Consider the following 14,052-nt stretch of genomic DNA (forward strand, 5'->3'; position numbering starts at 1 on the left):
AGAAGGCAGTACAAAAGGCATTTGGTGGACTGAGCTTTATTAGTAGGGGCATAGAGTATAAGAGCAGGGAGGTTATGGTTAATCTATACAAAACACTGGTTAGGCCTCAGCTGGAGTACTGCGTCCAGTTCTGGGCACCTTTCTTCAGGAAGGACATTAAGGCACTGGAAAGGGTGCAGAGGAGATTCACAAGAATGTTACCAGGAATGGGGAACCTTAGCTATGAGGACAGGCTGGAGACGTTAAGACTTTTCCCATTAGAGCAGAGAAGGTTACGTGGAGACTTGATAGAGGTCTTCAAGGTCATGAAAGGTTTCAACAGGCGAGATAAGGAAAAGCTGTTTCCGCTGGTAGGTGTGTCTGTGACCCGCGGTCACAGTCTTAAGATATCTACCAAAAGAAGCAGAGGGGAGGTTAGAAGAAATGTTTTCACTCAGCGAGTTGTTCGGATTTGGAATGATCCGCCCGAAACGGCAGTGAAGTCCGATTCGATAACAGCTTTTAAGAGAGAACTGGATAAGTATCTGGGGAAGACTGGTATGCAGGGTTATGGGGAGAAAGCTGGTGATTGGGGCTAGTGAGAGTGACGCTCTGTCAAAGAGCTGCACAGACTCGATGGGCCAAATGGCCTCCTTCTGTGCCGTAACATTCTATGAAAACTATACTCAATTCCCCCAATGTGGTTTAAGAAAGATTTTATATAAATTTAACATGACATCCCCACTTTTATACTATTTTATACTCACTTCTTCCAGATATAAAGCCATGAACTGTATTTATCTTTGTCACATGTTCTGCAATATTTAGAGTCTGTTGAATGCTTCTCTTCCCCCTCTCAGGTTTCGACCATTCAGGATCATGGTTGGCCTTTTTATTCTGCCTACCAAACTGAATCAATTCACATTTACCTATATTAAATTTTATCTGCTCCTACCTATATTCCATTAGGATTAGGGTTAAGTTATATTACATTTAGGACCATGAATTTCATCTTATAAATGCCCTGGGTAATGCATCCTATCACACTGTCTGGGACCTGGAGAAGTTTGTATTTGTAAACATCTGTAAGTATAGTTTGACAGTCACTAAAGACCCAGCAAAACAAGCATCAAGTGACCTGAGCAACTGAAGTATGATATTCTGATTTCTTATTGTTTTGTCCTGCTGCTCAAGCACATCGTGACTGATGAAATGATTAACCATACAATCACGATTTGTGGAGCCAAAGTACCTGATAAGCATCCACACAGGGTTCCTTTCTCCTATAAATAGCAGCCACCGCATTGAATGGAAAGTCTTCGGACTGACCAACTGACTGCAAGGATGAAGTCTCAAAGCCTCTTCCTGCTGGCCATGCTCATATCTCTGGTCTCAGTCAGAGCCAAAGGTAAGGGTCATCCTTTTTCAAAGCTGATGTATTTTGAAACTCATTCCAACAACAGATAACATGCGACTATCACATCGGGAGGACTTACTGAGGCGCTGGGCAGTCAAGGTTTGGATCCAAGCCGTGGGATCGGATCAGGAGAGTTGGAGGGCAGGGAGGGTGGGGTTAGGAGGGTGACCAAAGGCACGGGCGAAGACGAGGGTCTTGAGATGGACCTTGAAGAAGGCAAGGGAAGGAGCAAGGTGAAGTGACTGTGGGATGGCGTTCCAAAGGATGGGGCAGAGAGGTTCCATAGTCATGGCTGAACATAATGGAAAAACTCAATTATCACACTTCAGACAAACTACTTTCTGATACAAGTTATTACTATTGATGTGAAACGTGGAGTGATATTTATTCAGTGCAGTTAAGAGTTATAGATATCTATTCTGTTCACAGCTATATGGAAGGAAGGTAAGAATCACAATTCACAATATTTATTTTATTTAACAACTGCTTTTCAAAAATCTATGTATTTTAATTTTCCTAATTATTTCCTTCACTCCTTTAACTATCTTAATTCTATGCCCTCTAATTATCAGTTTACAAACTAGTAAAATATTTGCAGAATAATCATACCATGATGATACTGATATTGCAGTTCACGTGAACTCTGACATGAATTAGTACTATTTTTAAATCTTAAGTAATATTAGTTCTATGCAGTTAATATTTATACTAATCTATTCTCTTCACAGTTGAATGGTACACTCCTGTAGGTAAGAATAATACATTATTCATTCTGCAAAGAGAAAGTTCCCCTCGATAGGTACTTGAAGAAATGTGATCTTTAAATACCACAAATTCACTCATTGAACCTACCTAATCAACCTATCCTGAACAGTAGCCAATCCAGTTGGAGACGGCTTCATCATCTACAATATATGTTCCATATTAGGGTTACGGTGCAAACTGCTAAGTAGTATTGTTAAGCGACTTTTGATGTCCTCCCAATGCGAACAGCACTATATAAATGTAAATTTGTATTGTAATAGTTCAATAAAATACATGCAATAAGTATGACAGGAAAATAGTACATTCAGAATACTAAATGTGGGTTTTCAGTAAATGTCCAGCTCACATAAATATTTCCATTTACAAACTGCTTAATTAACACTGTTCACACAACAAACTATCGGATACAAACTATCTATTACTATTTCTTCTGACTTGCTTCTAGCCCCACCCCACCCCCAATGAACCTTGGCAACTGTATGCAGTTTTTTATGTGTGGCCTGATCCTTTAAAAAAATTACTGTCTTCATTTGCTTGATTACAGTCTATATTTGATTTGAATTTGCACTTCACTTTAGGCATCAACTGGAATATACCGTTAATCCAATATATTTAGCATTATTTAATGTATAACTACTTAGATATTTTCTGTGTTAATCCTCAGAGTTCAGGCAGCAGCTCTTTCCCTTATCAGAGAATAACCAGAATACTCAATGTGAGGGTTGTATGAACGTCCATCCAGCTCACAGCAGCTATTCTCAGGAATGTTTCAATTTTCCAAATTCTTCATTTACTGCAATTCTGATATGAATTAGTACTGATGCTGTGAAATCTGGAGTGATGTTGGGTCAGTGCAGTTAATATTTCTAATCTGTTCACTTCACAGTTTGGTACGGTCCTGTAGGTAAGAAGTTATTACTATTGTTGTGAAATCTGAAGTGTTATTGGGTCAGTACCATTAATATTTATACTAATCTATTATTTTCACAGTTGAATGGTATACTCCTATAGGTAAAAATCAGAATTGACAGTAATGCACTGTTCATTCTGCAGACTGCATTCTGGCACTCTTTTGCCCACAAAATATACAGTCAATTCACTTTACAGTATATTTTGTGAAGTGCTTTGAGACATCTCAAAGACGTGATCAGGTGCTATATAAAACGGAAGAATTATTATTTTATTACTACATAAGCTAACAATATAGGGTCAGCAAGCTTTTTGATATTTGTACATCGAAATCCATCCTACATATTAGGGTAGTAAATTGCAAGGTTAACAGCAGCTGAGTGGAAAGAATCCCAGCCCTTTACGTGACTTGTCTGCTCCTCCAAGTTTGATCTCAAACGGTCTTAGAGTACTGTGGACAAGACTGTTCAAAACTGACTACCAAGACCAGTTGATGAACTCAATGATGAACTCAATTCCCATCTTCAATTACCAGAGGTGTCATCTTGGAGGCAGTTTATTTCTTGCCTTAAAGAAGTTTAGTGTCTCAAAGGAAGACAGTCACAATATTGTTATCGTCGTGTAATCTAGACTAATATTTATTCAGTGCAGTTAACATGAATTCAAATATGTTGCCTTCAACGGCTACGGTAAGAATCCAAATTCACATTTATTTAAATATATTGTGTTGAATCTTTGATTTTGATTCAGCAAAGAGTCCATTGCAGCTCGTGAGAAGAAATTAAAGAAATATGATCTTTACTTCTCTGATTTCCTGATCAACCTTCTGACTGACCTACAATCTATTAGGTATTCCTACACATGGAAAAATACATAAATCTACCGCTGACTTTCATGGGATTTGGCTGCAAGTTACAAAATAGCTTATGCTGTTTGAATCGTTTAAAACAGATCCAAACAAATGATCTTTGTCATCCCAAAGTAAATTTTCCATCCCAAGGATGTACTCAATGGTGAATGGTTGATTAATTGTCTGCCTTTCTGAAATTGTGATCTAGATATTAACGATCTATGAACTTGAACTCCTCCCTGCTCCTCTACCCCTCCTACTTCCCCATTTACAAAATAACTACAAATGCCATAAAATGTACTTTGATAAACTTTATCTTCAATAGTTTTGCTTATTCACTAAATCTGACACATTCTATTGTTTTTCTTCAAAATTTAAAATGCCTCCCAACTTACAGTTGTTCACTAATTTAGAAAAAAAAACTCTTTCCCTCTAGCCGGGTCAATGATATTTTAGAGTGAATAGCTGGGTCCAATCACTGATCCCTGAGATCGATGTTATTTCCTGTTAATCAAAGAACAGACCTTTTCCTAAGCCCTTGAAAATAGGAACATAGGAATCAAGAGCAGGATTAGGCCATTCGGCCCCTTGAGCCTGCCCTGCCATTCAATAACATCATGGCTGATCTTCTAACCTAACTCCATGCCCGCCTTATCCCCATATCCCTTAAGCCCTCTATCCATAGAAAGAAACAACAAAATTAATTAGGACTCAATACATACAACGAATATTTGATAGAACAATAGAATATTGCATTTGAATTTACAATAAGTTTCCAGATCACAATAGTTATTCTAATTAATGTTTCCATTTGCTAACTACTTAATTGAGACAGTTCCCTCTGGAAACTTTTGCACATCATTTATTACTATTTGTGTGAAATGTTGAGTAATAATTATTTAGTACACTTAATATCTAGTTGATCCGCTCTCTTCACAGGTGGCTGGCATGGAGGTAAGAATCGGAATTCACAACATTCCTTGCCGTAAACATCCATTTTTGTATTCTACAAAGAGTAGACTTGGAACTCTGAAAAGACCCGAGAGCAATGTCATTTATAAATGATTCTAAATCACTCATTACAGGATCCGAGAGTAATGTGATCTATAAATCCTTTTAAATGACCCTTAATCTACACAATTTATAAGTTATAAAGCATTGGTACGACATTACTTGAAATATTTTGTGCAGTTCTTGTCACCACAGTACAAAAAGGATATTGCAGTGACTGAGAGAATACAGAAAAGGGCAACCAGAATGATTGAGAAGACGAAGGGACTAGACTATGAGAAACGATTAAGTAAACTGGACAGCTAGAAAAGAGAAAGTTGAGAGGCGATATAATTGCAGTTTTTAAGATTCTAAAGGAACTGGATAATGTAGACCATTATAAGCTCTTCTATTTTGTTCAGAACAGAAGAACTAGAACCAGGATATGGCCTGCGATTGAAGGGAGGTAAATTCAAAACAAATCTGCATAAAAACTATTTCAGTGAGCAAGCAGTAAATGTACTGAACAGGCTACTAGAGAAATGGTGGGAGCAGAAAGTGTAGATTCTTTCGAAAGCAAATTAGATTTTGTTCAGGAAATAATATCTTGGCACAGACAGTATATAGCTTGGGACATGACATGTACATGCGACTGCGAGGATGGTGGAAGGCGAACTGGATGGTTCTTGGTTTTCCTTCATCTAGCAATTCTTATGTTCTTTTCTCTGTTCTTAAGGGAAATAACACAATCTCTTAACCTATACAGCACCAGCTCCATGGTAACTCTTGTGAACCCTTTCAGCTTTACATTCAGACTGTGAGAATCTAATGTTTACAGAACAGAAAGAAACCATTTGGCTAGCTCCTATGAAAGATTCATCTGCTTTGTCCTATCTCCTGCTTTTGCCCCAAAGTTGAAGAATGCACCCAATGAATATTTTATAGAAATATTGAACATCCACAAAACTTAATGGGACCTTACAGTAAATTTCCAGCTCTTTACAGTAGCTATCCTTATATAAATGATTCCGTTTACAAATTACTTAATTAACACGGTTCATAATGCAAGCTTTTTAACATGGGTTTCTTCCGAGGCCTCAAGTCTTGACAACTAGAACTGCATGCAGTATTTTAGGAGCAAAATGACCCTTTAAAAAATTGACTATTTTTATTTGCTAGATTAAGACTACTTTTGATTTGAATTTTCGCTTCACTTTAGCTACAGATTGCAACATACAATTTACTCCAAATACATAACATTATTTACCACTTACTTTATCCAAAGATTTTCTGTGATAAATCTCAGAGCTCAGAGAGAAGCTACCAGTCTCACCAGAGAATAACTAATTCCGAATACTTGAATAAAGCGTAAAATGTGAGGGTCCAGCTCACAGCAGCTATTCTACAGAATGTTTCCTATTTCCAAGCTATCCAGTTACCACAGTTCACAAACTCTTATGAGTTAGTACTATTCTTGTGAAATCTAGAATTATATTGGTTCTGTCCGATTAATATGTATACTACTCTGTTCTCTTCAGTTGGTTGGTACCCTCCTGTAGGTAAGCATCAGAATTGATAATAATAGAGTCCTGTAGCTCAGTGGTTAGAGCACTCGCTTTGCAAGCGAGACACTGGGTTCAATTCCAGGCAGAGCGAAACCTGGGGCAAGTTTCCCTACTCCACACGCCTAATAATAATCCCTCCAAAACAAAGCAATAATAAATTGGTCATTTTCAATCCATGACTGTTTGTGGAACACTGCTGTGCGCAATTGGCCGCTGCATTTCGCCCACAAATATACAGTCAATTCACTTTACAGTCTATTCTGTGAAGCGCTTTGAGACGTCGAAAAGACGTGAAAACCGCTATATCAAATACAAGGATTATTATTATTATTATAATACATTATTCACTCTGCAAAGAATACACTTTGGCTGATTTCTAGGACCTTGAAGAAATGCAATCTTTAAATAACTAATTCACTCACTGAAATTCTGACATATCCATAATTTATAAAACATTCCTACATAAAGTCTGTAAGGGAAAACCACACATCTCTTAACCACCTGATGCTGCATTGGTTAAGAGATGTGTGTTTGGATTGATTGAGAACTAATGGTCTGTATCTTGAACCATTAGCTTTAAATATCTCACTGATGATCAACAACTTCATAATTAGGGTGTGGGAATCTTGTTACAGCATATACAGATTGTAAATATTAAATGTCCCTGACGAACTAATTTATACAATACAAAAGAATATATTTATATTCAAATATTTATTAGAATTAAAGCACTTTCAAAAATGTTCCCTTCACAATAATTTACTACTATTGTAAAATGTGGAGTGATATTTATTTAGTGATCTTAATATATATCTAATCTGCTCTCACCACAGGTGGCTGGTTTAATTTTGGAGGTAAGAATCCGAACTTATCCTAACCCTAGTTAATTCTTACTCCCTGACAGGATCTTAAAAGAACATGATCTTTTAAGATTCCCCCCCTCCCCCCATCCTACATTTTTTCCTCCCCATCTCTCCCTCCTCCCTCTCACTCACCATCACCTTAATGAAATCCACCAACTGCTGCCTCGACCCCCTCCCCACCAACTTGCTGGTCACCCAGCTCCCCCTCTTCTACCCACTATTGGCTGATGTCATCAACCAGCCCCTCTCCTCTGGATCAGTCCCTGACCCCCTTCAAAACTGCTGTCATCACCCCACTTCTCAAAAAACCTTCCCTAGATCCCTGAAACCCCAGCCATTACTGCCTTATTTCTAACCTGCCCTTCCTCTCAAAAGTCCCAGAACGCATTGTTGCAAATCAACTCCGCACACACCTCTCCTCCCACTCCCTCTTTGATCCCCTACATTCCACTGCCCACAGTGCAGAGACTGCATTTGTGAAAGTCACAAATGTCATCCTCTCTATCTGTTACCAGGGCTCCCTCTGCATCCTTGTCCTCCTGGAGCTCTCCGCCGCGTTCGACACAGTCGGGTTCGAGTCCTACCTCATGAACCACTAGCAGTACATCTGCGCAAACGGCTTCCCCTCCCGCTCTCACCCGGTTACCTGCAATCTATCCTTGGCCTCCTCCTCTTTCTGATCTACATGCTTCCTTTTGGGGATGTTATCCACAGACATGGAGTACACTTCCACATGTACGTCAACGATCCCAACTCTATTTTTCCACCTGACTTTGCGACCCCCCAGTCCCCTGATGTTCTGCCTATCAGACTTCAGGAGTTCGATGAGTGCAAATTTCCTTCAGCTGAATGTTGACAAGGCGGAAGCCATTCTCTTTGACTCTCGTCAACATCTAAAACCACACGATTCTCACCTCCTCCACCTACCCGACCTCCCCCTAAAACTCTCCGAACCCGTATGCAACCCAATTATCCTTCCTCCCCCATATCCAGGCCCTCACCAGCACCACCTTCTTCCACCTCCGACGCATCGCCCGTCTCTGCCAATACCTTACTCTAAAAGCCCCTGAAACCCCGGTTCATGACTTTGTCACCTTTCTGATGGACTATTCAAAGGCCCTCCTCGCCAGACTCCCCTCCACGACCATCCATAACATCCAAGTCATCCAAAACTCATTCTTACCCGCACCAAACTCCGCTCCCCGATCACTCCAGTCTTTGCCCGACTGCACTGACTGCCTGTCCCAGAGAGGATCCACTTCAAGATCCTCACCTTGTCTTCAAATCCCTCCACTCCTCTGCACCCCCCGACCTCTCTCCTCACAACAGTGCCCATTGCCTTTGTTCCCCCGGGTCTGGCCTCCTCCTTGTCCCCCGAGTCCTCTGCTCCACCCTCGGCGGCCGTGCCTTCAGCCACTGCGCCCCGAGGCTCTGGAACTCCCTTTCTCACTCCCTTCGCCTCGCCCCCTCTCTTCCTATTTTCAGGTCTCTGCTGAAGACTTTCTCTTCGACCGCGCCTTTGTTCATCTTCCTCCCCATCCCCCTGGCTCGGGCCTGGATCCATTACTGTAAAGTGCTCTGAGACGCCGTCCGGCGTGGAGGGCGCTATATAAATCCAAGTTGTTGTTGTCGTTGGCTCCAAAGCATTGGAAACCTGTGATATGATTTTCACTCATGATATCACCTTTGTGATCTCCAGTCAGATTGCTCCCTTTCACTCGCAAATAACTGATTGGCCAAAGACTAAATGGCACACACCAATCATCATCTTCAGCTTTAAATTCAGATTGTGGAAAGTTGTAGAATAGTTTCAGCAATACCCTAAAGTTTTAGTTCTTTTCACAGGTGGATGGGGAGGTAAGAATCAGAATTCACAATATTTCTTACCTTTTTCTTGCTTCCTTTTTATTTTACAAACAGTATACAATTTTTTTAATGAAAACACACACTGTCTACCGAATCATGGAATAGCCACACATGTTATACATAGCTAATGTCATATAGCCTAACATTGCAGAGCAAAGCCAAGCTTTCTGCTCATTAAAGCATTGACTTCTGGGGTGATCAGACATCGAGAGTGAAGAATACTAGCCCCAACGACTGTCTGCTCCAGCCAGATCATCCAGAATTCTAGCCATGTCCTCTACAGCACAAGGATCTGCCACTACAAGAACATAGGAAATAGGAGCAGGAGTAGGTCATTCGGCCCCTCGAGCCTGCCCCGCTATTTAATAAGATCATGGCTGATCTACTAACCTAATTCCATCTGCTCGCCCTATCCCCATGTCCCTTAATCCCTTTAGTTTTTAAAAATCCTATCATCCCCACCCAGAAGAAACAGTTCAAGAACCTGGTCCTTATCTTCAAAGCCCTCCATGGTCTTGCTCCCCACTACCTCTGTAATTTCCTAGCCCCCTACCAACCTGCCTGCTCCCCCTGCTCAGCTAGCTCCGGCCTGCTTCACGTTCCTCCGCCTCGCCCGCCCCACCATTGGCAAATCTTCAGCCACTCTGACACCACCCTCTGGAACTCCATCCCGCAGTCCTTCCGCCTCGGCCTCCCCTTGCCTCCTTCAAGACCCGTCTCAAGACTTCCTCTTCAACCGCGCCTTCCTGCTGGCTCCACTGTGCCCAAAAACGTGATCATCACTTTTATTTAATCCACTAACAACTTATATTTATATAGCGCCCTTCATGACGGACAGCGTCTCAGTGCGCTTAACCTACTAACACCAGCTCCTTTGAATCGCACACTAGTGATCCTTGAACACTTTCCATTCAGTGTAGAAATAATGTTACAATGCTTACAGGACAGAAGGAGGCCATTTGGCCCATCATGTATTTGCTATCACTCCAAAGAGCTACTTTTCTTCTTCCATCTGCTACTCCCGCTCCCCCACTCCCTTCACCTTTTTGTTTTTCAGATATTTTAATTCCCTCTTAAAACCAAATGCATGGTGTCTCAATAATCATTCTATGTGCAAAAACTGTAACTAAATTCACCCAACCTTTCTCTTTCCTATTTTAGTAATTACCATAATTATTCTAATTACTGCCCTCTACAATTTGGTCACTCAATCCATGACTGCTTGTGGGACATTTGTGCGCAATTGGCTATGCTATATCAAATGCAAGGATGATAATGATTATTATTAATTCCAAGCTCTGTCCTTTAAATCTATTTTCATTCCACAAATTGTACCATTTAGGTTGATTGTGCTTTCAGACATTTTCCCTTTAACTTTCTTCAGCACACACCCCCCCCACCTCCCTGCTAGCTTGGGTGACCATCTAGCAATGTGAAACGCTTTGAGACGTCCTTCCAATGTGAAAGGCGCTATATAAATGTAAATTTTATTATACTGTATGGATATTTATTCAGTGCAGTTAATTTTTAAAAAAATGTGATCTCTTGGCAAGAGTCCTGTAGATATAAGAATTCATTTTATTTCTTGCCTTAAATGTCCATTTTCTATTCTACAATGAGTATATTCTGGAGTTCTGTGCCAGGAAAATAAATAAATGATCTTCAATTCCCTCTAATTCATTCACTGTGCTTCTGACTGACCCACAATTAACAAAGCATTCCTATATAAATTTTACAAAGAAATACTACAAACTTTAACCTCTCCAGCACCAACTGCTCTGCACCTCCAACACACCAGTCTTCCGCAACAATTGTACAACAATCCACACATTGTGGATTTGGTAATCATTTGCAGGTGTCAGCTACAGATTGCAGATCATACTACAATAAGCATCTAGCTCACAGCAGTATTCTCATGCATGTTTCCATTTCCAAACAATTAAATTGTACCAAACCATTTTCTGATATGTTAGAATTTTTTTGGTGGTCTGCGTGGTATCTGACACAGACAGAACCTTATAAACAAGAATCTAAAACAAAACGGAGAGTAAAATATTATTATGGTATGCATTACCTGGTATCGAACATCTATCCAGACGAATACACAATGTTTAGGTAATCATGTAGTAGCTCCACATGTTGGTAAGAGACAAGACCTGGAGAAATTAAGAGTATGCAATGAGGATAACTGTTGATGTTTAATCAGCTAAAGACACACAACAAATGTATTCATATTGCAGGTATCAGTTAAGAATCAAAATATACATTATTTCTTGTCTTAAATCTGTTTTCATTCTGTAAATAGTACCTTCCAGGTCTTTGGCACACCTTTGAACAAATGTAATTATTGATTCCCACCAAATTACTCACTGAGCTTCTAAGTGTTCAGCTATTCCAATTAATCATGTTATGGTGTGTGAGGGGCACAATACCAATGCAAGTTATGGTTGTTGATGAATGTTCCAGTTTCCAGTCAACTATCACAGTTCAAACAAACCACTATCAGGCAACTTGCATTTATATAGCACCCTTCACATAGGATTACATCTTAGAACATTTCACAGTTGCTGGGTCAGATACCAAGCAATGGAATTTAAGAAGTTATAGGGAATAGTGATCGGAAGCTCAACCACCAATGGTTAAGGCCTGACACAAGTTTTACTACTGCTCTGAAATTCAGAGTGATTTTTATTCAGTGTATTTAATATTTATATTAATGTGTTCTCTTCACAGGTTTCAGATTTTATTGAGGTAAGAAACATTTACGATATCGACTAAAACAACTTTTTTCATTCTGAAGAGTACATGCCAGCTATGTGACACAGCCTTAAATAAATATGATCTTTAATTCTCTTAAAGGCATTCATTGAGTTTCCAACTGGCATACTACAAAACATTCCTACAAAAAATATCCAATTGGAAATCTAGTCTGTCTGAGGTCAGAGGAGCTGGGGCAGGGTAGATTAAGTGCTTGTGTGGTTTTCTGTTATAAAATTAAGAACAATAAAAGTTACACGGAAAGAACAGGAAATGGGATAGAGGTAACACAAGCACAGACATCATGTCAAAAGAGTAGTGAAATGGGATTAGCTCAGGACCAAACATCCTGGAGTTTCTCTAATGCCTATAAATTTTGTCTTTCAGGGAACGAGCCCCAGCACACGCTGCCTTTCCAGCGAAGACTCTTGCAGATTGCCGTGGTCTGACTTTGATGACCATAATCATAGTTAATGCTTCCGGGGTCTTTGGGAATTCACTTCAACTTCAGAAAGAATCAAAGCTTCTGTATTTACAACCGATTCCAGCCTTCCAATCCAAAGTAATTGATCCATATTGGCACTGCTGATTATTGATGCAAAGAGTCAATTAACATCCCAAATCCATCCACCATCTCAACCATAGACTTTCTTGTCCAATTAAAACTGGAAGACAGGCAATGCTGGGAGCTGTGAAACTCAGCACTCTAGACTGGTTGATTAATTTTTTGGGGGATCAATTAGACCGATTGAGATAAGACTGTCTTTAAGAGTGACGTGGTCTACGAATTCACACAATTATAAAATTAAATTCCCTCCCTTCAAAATCAGTAACACTCTTGCAGGCCACTTCGATACTAGCCAGGAAACTGGCTCCACTGATTCTGGAAGTGGAAGGTGGGAGGAGCACAGGATAACAACATTACTTGTCGTTAAGATGAACTTGAAAAGAGCAACATAATTTCATGATGAGAGAAAAACAACAATATCCACCGTGATCTTATCTGATGGATTTAAGCATCCCAAACCCATTGGAATTGGAAGATATCTTTATTGCAATTTGGAGCCTAATTGCTCCAGTTTTAGGGGAGTGTTGTCTGCAATGTTGCCATAAACACTAAATCGATTGGCACAATCTGTGCAAGGAACACTCTATTTCTAACTGCAACGTAGCTGAACTATTAATAAAGATTCAACGCATCACAAAAGTCTCGTCTTATCTGCTGTTTATTTACAGAACTACTCATAAGAAGATAAGATCAGAATTAGATCACTCAGCCTGTCAAATAACTATTTTCAAAATAATAAAGGAATTGACAGGATTGATACAGATAAACTATTTCCTCTGGTTGGGGAATCCAGAACAAAAGGTCACCATCTTAAAATTAGAACTAGGTTATTTAAGAGTGAAATTAGCAGGCAGTTTTTCACCCAAAGGGTAGTGGAAATCTGGAATTTTCTCTCCCCCAAACGGCTGTGCATTCTGGATCCATTCACACATCTTCAAGATGGAGGTAGATATTTTTGTTAGGTCAATGCATAAGGGATAAAGGGCATTGACTCATCCTGGAGTTATGAATTTCACATTTCCACAACACTTGTGAAAATTGTTCTCTGTATTTGCTCTCAATATGTTTTACTCTAATTTTAAAAGCATATTTTTTTCAGGATACCTCTACCAGAGGGAGAAATTTCTCTCTATTTACCTTTTATTATTTTAAGGGAATGATATCATCTTCTTCCCATATCTTCTTATCACAAGAGAATACACAACAAAAAATTACAGCACAGCTGGCCATTCCACCTATTATGTCTGAGCTGTTTCTTTGAAAGAGTTATCCATTTAGTCCCAACCTTGTCTTTCCCCCAACCTTTGCAAAATTTAGAAATCTATCAAGTTCCCTCTTGAGAGCTAATATGAATCCTGACCACAACATCTGGCACCACATTCCACAAATGAACAAATTTCTATGAACAAACAATTCTCCTCCTCTACCCCTTTTCCCTTTCTTATCATCTTTAACTAACTCACTGATCCATGAAAAAGCTTTTTCCTATAAAAAACCCTCATGGTTTTAAAGATCTCAATCAA

The 14,052-nt window shown here is 39.6% G+C and overlaps 1 long non-coding RNA gene across 1 annotated transcript; it reads left to right on the forward strand.

Moving 5' to 3' along the window:
* The first annotated feature begins 1,311 nt into the window (after positions 1–1,311).
* Positions 1,312–13,168, forward strand: LOC103172064. The gene is made up of 9 exons (XR_006085903.1): positions 1,312–1,387; positions 1,826–1,840; positions 2,125–2,145; positions 3,048–3,065; positions 4,860–4,874; positions 6,449–6,469; positions 7,309–7,329; positions 11,938–11,955; positions 12,349–13,168. It is a non-coding gene; the product is annotated as an uncharacterized LOC103172064 (long non-coding RNA).
* The last annotated feature ends 884 nt before the right edge of the window (positions 13,169–14,052 follow it).

The sequence above is a fragment of the Callorhinchus milii genome, unplaced genomic scaffold (genome assembly GCF_018977255.1).
Source record: "Callorhinchus milii isolate IMCB2004 unplaced genomic scaffold, IMCB_Cmil_1.0 Scaffold41, whole genome shotgun sequence".
Lineage (NCBI taxonomy): Eukaryota > Metazoa > Chordata > Chondrichthyes > Chimaeriformes > Callorhinchidae > Callorhinchus > Callorhinchus milii.